The following is a 13,165-nucleotide window of genomic DNA, read 5'->3' on the forward strand; positions in this document are numbered from 1 at the left end:
ATAAAGGATCTTGTAACTCTGAGTTGACAGACAGCACAGTTATATTGTGTGTGAACACTATACCAAATTATATGAAATAAGTGGAGTGTAAAAGATACAAGATATATACAAGGAGTGTAAAAGATACAACAATGTCTAGTAGAAATGTTAATATGAAAGGATAGCAATTTATCCACTTACAATAAGAATGACTGTATCACATGGAGGTGGATAAATGCTTAATAATATTAGTACGTGACAATGCTACTAGTACTAGAAGTCTTCCAGTATAATGGTCAAATGTTAACAGGAAAAAAGACCCATCTAAGCTTTACCTTGTCATTTCACTGTCTACTTACATTGTTAGTTCATGCTCCTTTTCACAGTGTCTGTCTTCACTACCTTATCCAGGAGTGTCACCTGTGACACTGTAATACCTGTCATGAGTTTGTGCTTCTATGAATGCAAAAATGGTGTGATGCCTCCAACAGGCTTCACAGGCCAGGACAGGCCTTCTCTGCCTTCCAGGAAAGAGCCTTAGGTTTCAAAGGCCAAAAAGGGATGTTAGCCTCAAAATAACTTTAAATGTACCCAAATATCTCAAAAAGCCCCACAGGAGGAGGTTAAGCATAACCTAAGCTTGTATAAATAGGGCAAGCAATTAATCTTTATAAAAAGAAAAGGCTTTACTTTCAAAAAGGCAGTCCTCAGCAAATAAATCCTAAAACACAATTCGATAATCAAAATGCTTGTGTAGCCCTCTCACCATTTAACTGGCACGTTACCTATGACCTAGGATGAAATTTTACTGGTGGGATCCACATTAAACACCTCCCAATAAATTTTAATAACCAATGGTGTTTCACTCTTGTTCATTCTCTAGAGTGGGTATATAAATAACTCAGACCACTACCATTATGTTTGTAACTCTCTGTTTACTGAACAGCCTTGTATACTTCCTAAACAGTGCCAGATACTAAAAAGTCCGTGCTACAACATGAGTCAAATAATCACATTGTTACATCCTTCCTTTTTTTTTTTAAATTAGTGCAACTTCACGCCATATCTCCACACATGAACACATTTACTGTCTGAACATACTAAAACATTAACGGTCCATATGTAACTTAAGTAACATAGTCTTTCAAATACTGTGGTCTGGCACTAATCTGACCTGATCTGGTAGTAACAGTATGTTTTGTGTAACTAATTGGCTGAGTACTGTGATCCTTTGATCTGCTGTTCTCAGCACACTGTTCTTGTTTTATGACCAGGTCTTGATGGCCAGTGTGCTTTAGGTACCTTCTGTTCCTCCTCAGAACACAACCACTGTCCAGTTCAATCTTATATAACCGTTTGTTGACCGGTTCTATAACTGTTGCTTTCTACCAGACCTTTTGTGACTGTGTTGGCTGTACTCTTACTTGATCACCTGGTGTCAGTGCGGTCATGTTTTTCACGTGTCTGTTGTAGTACATTTCTTGTCGCCTTTGATTAAGTCTCAGTCCGTGTGTTGTGTCTATTACTTTTGGCTTCAATAGATTGTTGTGTCTTGGGAGTAGTGTTCGTGTCCTCCTGCTTAGTAGTCTCTGTGCAGGGCTTGCATTTAGACCCTGTGACGGAGTGTTTCGGTGATCTAATATTGCAAGGTATGGATCTTGTCTTGCCATCTTGGCTCTCTGCATCAGACATTGTGCTGTTTTGACAGCGGACTCCGCCTTCCCATTACTTTGCGGGTGAGTGGGTGACGATGTTTTATGCTGGAACTCCCAACGTCTACTGAACTGTTGGAATTCGGTTGACGCATATTGTGGCCCATTGTCTGAAAACACAATGTCAGGTATACCTTGCCTGGCAAAATGGGCTTTCAACTTGTTAATCACAATGGAAGACTTTGTGTCTTGCAGGTAATCCACCTCCCAGAAATTTGAAAAATAGTCCACAGTGATCAAATAGTCACGGTTATTGAAAACAAACAGATCTGTCCCCACTTTAGACCATGGTCTTTCAGGTAATTCATGTGGGCAGAGTGATTCTTTCTGTTGTTTTACTCCCAGTGTTCTACACAGATCACACTTCTCAATGTATCCCTTTATCTGCGCATTCATTCCGGGCCAATAGAGGCATTCCCTTGCTCTCCTCAAACATCCTTCAATACCAAGGTGTGCTGAGTGAACTCGTTGTATCATGTCACTCCTGAGAGCGACTCTTTCCCCTTTGAACACAATACCATCCTGTATTGACAGTTCATCCTGGATTGAGTAGTAGTGATCTATTTTACTTGGTATATCTCTTTTGTTTGTTGGCCACCCTTCTCTTAATTTCTTTGTTGACACTTTTTCTATAGTCAATCAATCAATCAATCAACATTTATTTATATAGCACATATTCATATAAAAAAATGTAGCTCAAAGTGCTTTACAAAATGAATAGAAAAATAGAAGACACAATAAAAAATAAACATAAGTCAACATTAATTAACATAGAATAAGAGTAAGGTCCGATGGCCAGGGTGGACAGAAAAAACAAAAAAAAACTCCAAAGGCTAGAGAAAAAAATAAAATCTGTAGGGGTTCCAGACCAAGAGACCGCCCAGTGCCCTCTGGGCAATCTACCTAACATAAGTCAAACAGTCCTCTTTGTATTTAGGGTTTTCATGGAAGGACCTGATGATGATGGTCATGTAGACTTCTGGCTTTCAGTCCATCAATGTTGGTGCATCATGATGCTTTGAGTAGGTGGTGGTGGCGCAGGCCGCCACCACAAAGAAACCGGAAAAGAAACAGATATATAAATATATCTATTTATATATATATATATATAAATAGTGTCGTTTCATGTGACTGAAGACAGAGACATATAATTAAAGTTAGTAAAAAATCTTTTATTAATACACACCAGGCAAAGGTAAGATGATAGAGAAGCACAGTCCTAGGACACCTGCCCTTCATCTGCCTCGAGGGGTCGGTGTCCCAAATCTTTTATAGGGCCTTTGTCTTATGACTTTAGTTGCACAAGAATTTCAAACCGTTACATCTTACAACATTTTGCTTGGATCAGCATTTACCACATCCTTTAAGTTCATCAGTTGGTCACTTGTGGTTTTAGTTCATCAGTTGGTCACTTGTGGTTTTTTGTTCGTTAGGAGAAACAAGAAGTTGCACTTGTCATGTGCACTATAGACAAGACAGGGTCTGCATGGCATTGTCATGTACACCAGATTGATCAAACTGATCAAACTGTTTATTATTTTTCCACATTCCCCCCTTTTGAACAATCTTGGTATGACAAGGAATAAAGGAAAGTTAGACGGCGGAGGTAAAAAGTGGGGAAAGAGGAGGAGAGGGAGAAGGGGATAAGGAAACTGAAGAAGCAAATTGGAGTATACGTTCCTCGTGTAGCATATAGGCCTTGGCCATAGAAGCAGTGAAATATTTGCATATTATATAGCGAATAAGAGGAATAATGCAGCAGCCAACAAGGAGAAGAACAATGAATACTACTGCCAAAGAAATAAATGCTGACTTTAGCCATTGGCCCCAGGACCCGAAAGTGGACGTAAACCACTGATCCCAAGGGTTAGGGATGCCAGAGTTAGTGGCAAATTCATTAGAAAGGGCAGTAAGGCCGGCTAATGCATGAGTGATAGAGCCATCAGGAGCAGTATTATTGGGAATGTAGGTGCAGCATGTGTCTCCAAACATTGCACAGACACCACCTTTCTCGGCTAAAAGCATATCTAGGGCCAACCTGTTCTGCCAGGTCATTAGAGAGGTACGATCCAACTGCTCATGAATTCCTTCAATGGCATCTTTTGTGAAGTTGAGGAATTGTTGTTGGTTATAATAAAAATAATTGATTCAATCAACATTTTTATTGATGGTGATCTGAGGTATTATGGACTCGAACCCAGCAGCTACCTGATCCCTGGCTTTAAATTTATCTGGGACTCCTCTAGGGACTCCTATGAAATCAATATATACTCCTGGGCCGTGTAGGGAGAAACTGGAAGAAGAGTCTGGGAGAGAACGGGTTCGGCGGGAAAAAGTGGAGAGCTGGGAATAAGAGGGGTGATACGGAGGGTGTGAAGAGGGTAAGGACAGTAATCGGAAAGGCATAACCAGCTGTATAGGGGCACAAGTGCCAGACCAATCGAAAGGCAAGATATCAAATAGTTTTGACCTGCGGCACATCCACCAAATATCAGACCTAAGGGTAGTTTGGGAAAGCAAAAATTTTTAAAGAGTGGAATTAAAAGAGGAGGAGTTAACATGGAAGGTCTGGGAGGCAGAAGGAAGAAGGTAATTCTCCTACCCAAGCAATTCCATTTGATTTAAAGCATGTGAAATTGCCTTCATGAGACTGAAACATGGGGTAATCATATGACGGGTGGGGAAAAAGGGAAGATAGATTAGCACATTCGAATTAGTGGGGATTTTGGGGTTAGTAAACAAGTAGAGAAGACAAGGTAACCCAGTGGGGTCAGAAATGTTGGATAGTGGGAAAGGGACTGTAGCTAAATGAGAGCGTGCGCTGCGCAGCGTAGCAATGTGAACGGTTAACCTGTTTTGCCGAATAGATTACCCACTGCAACCATCTATTTTGATCCCCATAGCCTGTCTCCACAGAGAAAGTGCTGGTTAAGGTATTTAGATGCAAAATCTGAACCAGGGGTGTTTCGTCACGTGGAGACACAGTGGTGAGAAACTGAGTAAGAGAGGGGGACGGGGGAGAGAGAGCGGGTGTCCTAACCTTAATTTGGAAAAATCCTCGGGGATCATAACCACTTGCATATGCAGCTAAGACATAAGTTCCTGAATCATGCAGAGAAGGATTCTTCAGAGTAATGATTAATGGATTACAATGATTCTCGGCACACTCATGAGGGCGTGTCCCTTTAAAATAGAGAATCGAGTTTTCAGGCCATACTGTGTAGCCTGCCAAGGTTCATAACCCCAGTCATTTGGTCCTGTATTTGCAAACACGTCGCTCCAAAATCCACATTCAGAGTCCTCTGAGGAGGAACCTGAATCAGAGTCATACCAAGGGTAGCTTACACAAACATATTTGTCAGGCCATTCCCATTGTTCCTGTCTGCCAGTACAGGGGGCAATTGCACAAAAATCAATCTGGAATGAGGCAGTTTCTTCCACCTGAAAGTCAGTGTCACCCGTGAAGTGGATAATGGAATGGAAAACAATAAGATTATGTATATTAAGGGTGCCATCTTTTGCAGTGTGAAGCGTGAATCCAGGCGGCAATCCTTCAACCTTTACGGCGTGGTGTGGACAGAAGAACTTGGAACGGTCCTTCCACCTAGGCTGATGCCAATGTTTCCTCCGGGTGTCTCGAACCAGAATCCAGGTGCCCAAGGGAATCGGTGAGTCTTCAGATGGAGGGCTGGTTCTCCAGGCCTGATTAACCTGCTCGTGGACTTCCTTCAGGGACGCTCGGAGACCTGTAAGACTAGAGAGAAGATCATTGTCCACGGTATGCAGGTTCACATTTCCTATAACCATGCCAACGGGCATGGGTCGTCCGGTCAGAATTTCAAACGGCGATAGTCCCAATTGTCGGTGTGTCCGTCCCCTCAATCCCATTAGGCCAGGGGCAGAGCGTCTGGCCATGATAAAGTGGTTTGTTCACAAATTTTTGCAAGCTTAGCCTTTAGGGTGCCATTGCATCGTTCTACGATACCCCCACTTTGTGGATGATATTTGCAGTAATGATGTACATTGATCTGCAGCCAGGTGGTTAATTCATTTATAATGGAATTCACAAAGTGAGTACCATTGTCTGTTTGTAACTTTTGGGATGCCCCATCTTGGAATAATTTCTTAATTAGTGCCTTAGCAACTGTTTTAGCATCATTGTGCTTAGAAGGGAAAGCTTCTACCCATCGGGAGAACACATCGACAATCACAAGGCAATATCGGTAACCTCTAGACGGTGTTAGTTCAATGAAATCCATTTGGAGGTGCTCAAACGGACCCATTGGGTTAGGAGTAACGGCGGGACTTACCTGTGTGCCTTTTCCTACATTAAACCTTTGACATAATGCACAGCGTCTACAGAATTGCTCTGCATATGTAGAGAAGCCTACAGCTTCCCAATGTTTTTCAACATCCCGACCATGGCATCTTTCCCAGCATGGTCGAGGCCATGGGCTATTTTGCCATACCTGGAAAAGAAGCCTTTGGGAGAAAAGGTTTGTTAGTTTGCTTATGAGTCCAGACTCCATCAGAGAGGGACCCTTCTTTGGACCATTTTTCTTTTCGATGTCCGTTGCTGCACTCTGTAGAGAAATAATTTGATTATCAGGGTCCTGGTCATTTCTCTGTTGGAATAAAGAGATTGGTGTGTTACTGTGTGCAGCCTTTTTAGCAAAGTAGTCTGCTAATTCATTTCCTTTGCTGACAGGATCCTGCTTTCCTGTGTGAGCTTGACATTTAACAATCGCTAGCTTTGATGGTTTAGTTATGGCTTCTAAGAGGGATTCGATTAACTTTTGATGTTGGATGGGCTTGCCAGTACTGGTCTTGAATACCCTCAATTTCCATAATGCCCCATGATCATGGCAGACTCCAAAGGCATATCTAGAATCTGTATAAATTGTTATGATTTTTCCTTCAGACAGCTGACATGCTCGAGTGAGCGCTATTAGTTCAGCTGCTTGTGCACTCAAACTTGATGAAATTCGATTTGCTTCCAGCAGGCGGTCCCCTTGGACCACTGCGTAACTAGTTGAGGGTGTTCCGTTTTCCAATCGCAAAGAACATCCGTCTACAAAAATAATTTCTCCAGTTTCTAAAGGTGTTTCCTGTAGATCTACTCGAGGCTTTACAACCTTTGCTATTTCTTTATGGCAATTATGCGGTTCGCCTTCTTTATCTGTTGGCAAAAGGGTGGCTGGATTTAAAGTGGAGCATCTTTCAATCGTGACGTTTGCCAGAGTACAGAGTACATTCTGATAGTGTATTGCCCTAGCAGTAGTGAGATGTGAGGTCTTAGCCTGTACTAAAATGGAATGTACAGCGTGAGGCACCTTTACTGTTAGGGGGCTCATGAGCACTATATCTGTACTGGCTAGCACAGCTTCTGTTGTGGCAGCCACAGCCCTAAGGCAAGGCAGAAGTGCTGCAGCCACTGGATCCAATTTTTTTGAAAAATATGCTATTGGCCTTTGTTTATCCCCATGTAACTGTGTTAAAACTGCATTCATATATCCCCCCTTTTCGTCCATGAACAGAGTGAATAGATGTGAGAAATCCGGTAAGCCTAACGCCGGAGCCGAGGAAAGTGCGCTTTTCAAGTCATAGAGAGCCTTCTCAGCCTGCTTGTCCCATTGCACTTGACCAGAAAGAGGAAGGTCAGGGGTGTTTGCTAGATTTTGTAATGGCTGTGCTCTTTCAGTGAAATTCAAAATCCATTGCCGGCAGTAACCTAGAATGCCCAATACAGACATAACCTGTTGTTTTGTGACAGGTCTAGGAAGATTTTTGAATGGTGTTAATGTGATCGCTAGAGAGCTCTTGTTCCATTTGTAATGTCATGACCTAGATATTTTACAGTCGTTTGAATTAATTGCAGTTTAGCCTTTGAAACTTTATGTCCATTTTCTCCCAGGAATAGTAGTAATTTTTTAGTGTCCTGCTCACAATCGTCTTCTGTAGTACTGCATAACATAATATCATCTACATATTGTATTAATGTACTACCTCGGTCTGGCCAGAACCCTTCTAAACTTTGAGCAAGCGCTTGTCCATACACACAAGGGGCTTCAGTATATCCCTGAGGCATGACAGTCCATGTCCAACGGCGGTTTTGGAAAGTAAAAGCAAACCAAAATTGAGAATCAGGGTGTACAGGGACAGAAAAGAAAGCATTGGCTAAATCAATCACGGAAAAGTAACGAGCAGAGGGAGGGATTGCAGAAAGAATAGTGGAAGGATTAGGAACAATAGGGGCCCTAGGAAAGATTGCAGAATTCACTTGTCGTAAGTCTTGAACAAAGCGCCATGAACCGTCAGCCTTTCTTACAGGTAAAATAGGGGAATTGACGGGGAATATCTAATCGGAATAATCGCACGCGCTTCACAAGATCAGAATGTACAGCGGAGATGCCAGCCTCTGCTTCGGGACAGAGGATACTGAGCACGGTGCGGCGGAAGGAAGATTTCGGGTAGACCACCAGAGGCTCACAATGGGCTATCCTTCCATAATCATTCTTTCCCTGGGCCCACAGTGAATCAGGAAGCATAGAGAGCCAAGAAGGGAAGTAGTTTGCAATGAAAAAACAGAAAAGGAAGTGCGGCACAATGCACGATGCACTAAAAAATCAGTTTGGAGCACAACTTTAGTTATCAAATGGTCTGAGGTATCGAAATTACCTGGGGCAACATGTAACCAGTCTGTTCTATTAAGACATTGTTCTACCCATGGTCCGATTTCCCAATGTACAGTGCTTGATTTAGCTAAAGAAATATGAGGCACTGAACCACCAAGAGAAAATATTCTGTGAGTATGTGAGATGAACATAAGCAGCAGCTTTTGTGGATGAAATGAAATACAGGAATGTGAAGGGTTTCGGGGCAGGTACCTGAAGAAAGAAAAGATTCCAGCCAGGGGGTGTCTACTTCTGCAGGGAAATATTGAGCAGTGCAATGTAAGGTGTCAGGGGCTTGGAGATTGGGAAACAAGCAGGAGGGAAAGGAGTGAAGGGCTTTAAGAAGGATGGTGTGTAGGGAAACATTTAAAGTCCATGCTGCAAAAGAGGGTCTGGGGGATGGGCAATTTGGGACATTAGTTTTGGGGTGGAGCAGAAGAATCCTTGATTAGTCATGCAGATTGAAAGAGAGAGTTTTGTCATAAGATCTCGTCCCAGTAAATTGACAGGGCAGAGTTGATTAATCAGGAATTGATGTGACAAAGAAGAGCCTCCTGATCGTTGTTGAACCTGAAGTGGTTTCGAGACTCGGAGAACATGGGGTTTTCCAGAGGCCGTAAGGACAGTGACAGTTTCGTTCGAGGCAGGGACCGTAGCCAAAGAGAGAGTGGAGCAGGTGGCCCCAGTGTCCACAAGGAAGGCAGTTTCTGTGCCGTTTATGAATAAAGTCAGTAATGGATCAGTTTCAGAGTTATGAGTCAATAATGGTAATTGAAAAGAATGGCTGGGGGCCCCTGCGCTGTCCTATGTCCAGTACTGCTGGTCCGGTGGATCAGGAAAAAGGGAAGGAGGTGGAGAGAGAGGGAGTTGTTGGCGCTGGGGGCATTCTCGCCGGAAATGCCCAGTCTCTCCGCATTGGTAACATCGGTATGGAGGGCCACCTGACTGATGTGCAGGGGAATTGTCGGAGTCTGTGGTCCGAATCGGAGAGAGTCCGCGTCCTCTACCTCTTGCACGGCCCCGGGTACGGGGATCGAATCCACGTCCTCTGGATTGAGGTCCTGCAGTGTAGTAGTTTAGCTGAGCGGCAATAAGTTTAGTTTGTGTATCAGACTCTTTTTGCTTCATCTGTCGTTCAGCGTGTTCTGCATGCCGCTTGACTTCCTCAAAAGTGGCAGACTCCCATCCAATGCAGGAGATTTGGACCTTGGACTGTATGCCAGGTCGCAGCCCTGATGCAAAAGGAGGAACAGCCACCCTTAAGCGATCTTCGCTTCGTTCTATGCCAGAGTGAGTGGCCATTAGATCCTGTATGCGCAACCCCCATTCATCGACTGTCTCATCCTTTCTTTGTTTAGCTGCTGAAATTAAGGACCAGTCTGTTCCCTTTTTGAATTTCTGTTTCAGATTTTCCTTGAGTCCGCCCCACTGTGTTTGGAAATCAACCTCTCCTCCCCGTCCCTCTCCCCGATGTAAAGTCTCCCTCCAGGTCCAATTAACACCATTATGAGTCCCATGGTTAACGGATGCCCAGGTGGGACCCAATTTGCGGCGTAAAACTTGAGTCCATTCTGCTGCGTTTGGTTTGTACATGCTATCAAGCTGGTTGAGTTGTTCGAACTTGTCCCCACCTTTCACTTTAGGATCATACTGTTCTGCCACTACATCCTTCAATTCTGTTATGTCCCAAGTGCGGTGTATCATTACAGTGGTGGGGTTCTGGGGGCTAGCTGGCTGGGACGGGTCATGACGAGGGTTTGGAACTTCCATTAACGGGAAGGAATAGGTCGGGCCTGCAGGTTTGGGAGAAGAAGTAAAGACAGGGGCAAATAGTGAAGAGGTTGGGGGGGCCGAAGCGGAAGGAGGGCCATGACTGCGGGTATGTCGGGCAATGGGTGAACGGTGGAAGTAAGTCTGGTTTTGAGTTTGGGTCAGGAGGGGCTTTTGATCTTTCTTGTCTGACCCCTCATCTTCCTCGGGTCGAGAGGGATCGTAATGATATTGTTCATCGAAAAATACTGCTCCAGATTGTTCATCAGGAACTTGGGCATTTAGGGGATGTTTTGGGGAGGGTGGTGGAGCTCGGTACGGAGGGGGGGAACAAATGACTGGGTACAGCGGATCCCCTGGACCCTGTTTCTTTTTCTTAGTTGTATGGGATCCTGATTGAGTGGCCTCTTTCTGAAGGGCTAATAAAAGCTCATCCTTCTCCTTCTGGACCTTTACCTCATTAGCTCTCAATACCTCGTTCTGTTTCTGCATTGTCTCTAAAGTCCTATCCTTAATAACTAATTCCCACCGATCAAACATGTCCATTCGATACGGCCCACCATTACAACATCCTTGTGTATTTCTGCATAAAATTTTTCTAATTTCCTGAATTTCACATGTATCTCCTGTCCCTTCCAACGTCCAACGCCCTCCGCTTTACTTATTCCACTTCTTACACGCCTTCTTAAAATCTAACCCCGTCTTTTTCTCTATTAATTTTCTAGGAGACCCATTTTTTCTCAGCGTCTGTTGATCCCCCGAAAATAATCCTTCAAGTATTAAAGACTTTGAACCCTCGCGACACTGTTTGGCAGGCTTGCTGTTATGTGTTCCCATTTTTCCCTTGCTTTTTCCTCCCGATTGCTGTGACAGATTTATTCCCTCTTGTCGTGTCCTATTCTCACTTCTGTCTTCAATGAACTATTAGCTTTTCTGAGTGTGCCACTCACCCGTTTCTAGTGTTCCCCTTAATATTCCCAGAAGTGGAATACCAAAGCTTTTCCTACGTTACTGTCACAGTGCTCGGCGAAAGCAAGTATTTATTTCCAGTACGTACTTGTTTATTATTCCCCTTGTTTTATTAATCTGTTATTCCTCTATTCTATGCTCTATCCTCTGTCCAATAGATTTGTCCAGGTTTATGGGTGTGCCACGCACCGGATCCCGCCCTAAATCCCCCTTTTTATAATTCCCAGAGGATAGTGTTCTATACTATCTTTCCCAACAGCAGTGACTTAAAACAAGGTATTTCTTTTCCGTTTACTATTCCCAGTCACTTTTTATATTCCACAGCAAGCCCGCCTCCAGCCTATCTTTTACGGAAACCCCCAACGGTACTTACCCCAGCCTGGGTGTTAGTCAGCTCTGTCAGGAAATCCTTCTCAGTCACCGTGGTTGTACCAGAAGGAGACCGGGGACTCCTCACGCAGGAGCCGTCTCAGGACAGGGCAGTCCTAACTTTTATTGGAGCTGCTTACTCTGCTGCCGGTGTACACAGTAGTGGCAGTCTGCTTCAAGAAGACGGATCGCTGAGGTCTTCCCGCTCGAGGAGTCAGCCGGCCGTCTCCTGCCCCACGTTGGGCGCCAGAAAACTGTTGACATTTCTATAGTGTCGTTTCTTGTGACTGAAGACAGAGAGATATAATTAAAGTTAGTAAAAAATCTTTTATTAATACACACCAGGCAAAGGTAAGATGACAGAGAAGCACAGTCCTAGGACACCTGCCCTTCATCTGCCTCGAGGGGTCGGTGTCCCAAATCTTTTATAGGGCCTTTGTCTTATGACTTTAGTTGCACAAGAATTGCAAACCGTTACATCTTACAACATTTTGCTTGGATCAGCATTTACCACATCCTTTAAGTTCATCAGTTGGTCACTTGTGGTTTTAGTTTATCAGTTGGTCACTTGTGTTTTTTTGTTCGTTAGGAGAAACAAGAAGTTGCACTTGTCATGTGCACTATAGACAAGACAGGGTCTGCGTGGCTTTGTCATGTACACCAGATTGATCAAACTGATCAAACTGTTTATTATTTTTCCACATCTTTATTAGTGTTTTAAGTGTGTCGTCTTTTGCTGTTTCACTTCTGATTACATTTATTCTTTCTTCAGATTTTGGGAGGTACTGAATCATGTTCACACTTTTGATCTCTTTTTCCACCGATCCTTCCTGTACGGTGTCCTCCAGATACGCTTGGCTTAGTGCATCCGCCAACAGCATCTCCTTTCCAGGAACATATGTAATGATGAAACCATATTTTTGTAATCTCATTAACATCCTTTGAAGTCTCTTGGGTGCATGCAGCAGTGGCTTCTTGACAATACTCTCAAGAGGTTTATGATCAGACTGTATGATCACTTTTCGTCCATATGTGTATTGATGAAATTTCTCCATGCCGTACACTATGGCTAGACACTCTTTTTCTGTTTGGGCGTAACCGTGTTCAGTCAGTGACAGTGCACGGCTTCCAAAAGCAACAGGTTCTCCACTCTGCAATAATGCTGCACCAAGGCCTGTTTCCGAGGCATCACATTGTAGAACTAGCTGTTCCTTGAGGCTGCAGTAGCGCAGTACCAGTGCCTTGGTTATGAGGTCTTTTATGTTCTTGAAGGCTTGTTCATGAACCTCAGACCAGTCCCACAAACTGTCCTTGTGTGTCAGCTGTCTGAGCACTTCTCAGTGATCAGAAAGGTGTCTGCAAAACTTGTACAGATAATTTACCATGCCCAGAATTCTCTGTACACCTTTCACATCAGTTGGTCTTGGCATTTCTTTTATGGCCCATACTTTCTCTGGATCTACTTTTAGGCCTTCCAATGTGAGCAAATGTCCAATGTATGTCACTTCACTTTGTCTGAGTCTGAATTTGTCGACATTCAGCTTAATGTTTCTCTCTCTGCATCTGTCTAAGAACAATCTCAGTTTTTCATTATGGTCCTTGCTCGCCATCTCCAGTGTTTCACCTTCCCCTGTTATCAACACATCATCTGCGATTATGTGTACACCTTGAAGTCCTTATAATGCCTGGTTC

The 13,165-nt window shown here is 43.6% G+C and overlaps 1 protein-coding gene across 2 annotated transcripts in view; it reads left to right on the top strand.

Moving 5' to 3' along the window:
• Positions 1-13,165, top strand: part of LOC120518942 (butyrophilin subfamily 1 member A1-like) — a 61,508-nt gene that overhangs the window by 33,570 nt on the left and 14,773 nt on the right. The gene's annotated exons all lie outside the window — the stretch shown is intronic.

The sequence above is a fragment of the Polypterus senegalus genome, chromosome 18 (assembly GCF_016835505.1).
Source record: "Polypterus senegalus isolate Bchr_013 chromosome 18, ASM1683550v1, whole genome shotgun sequence".
NCBI classification, from domain to species: Eukaryota; Metazoa; Chordata; class Cladistia; order Polypteriformes; family Polypteridae; genus Polypterus; species Polypterus senegalus.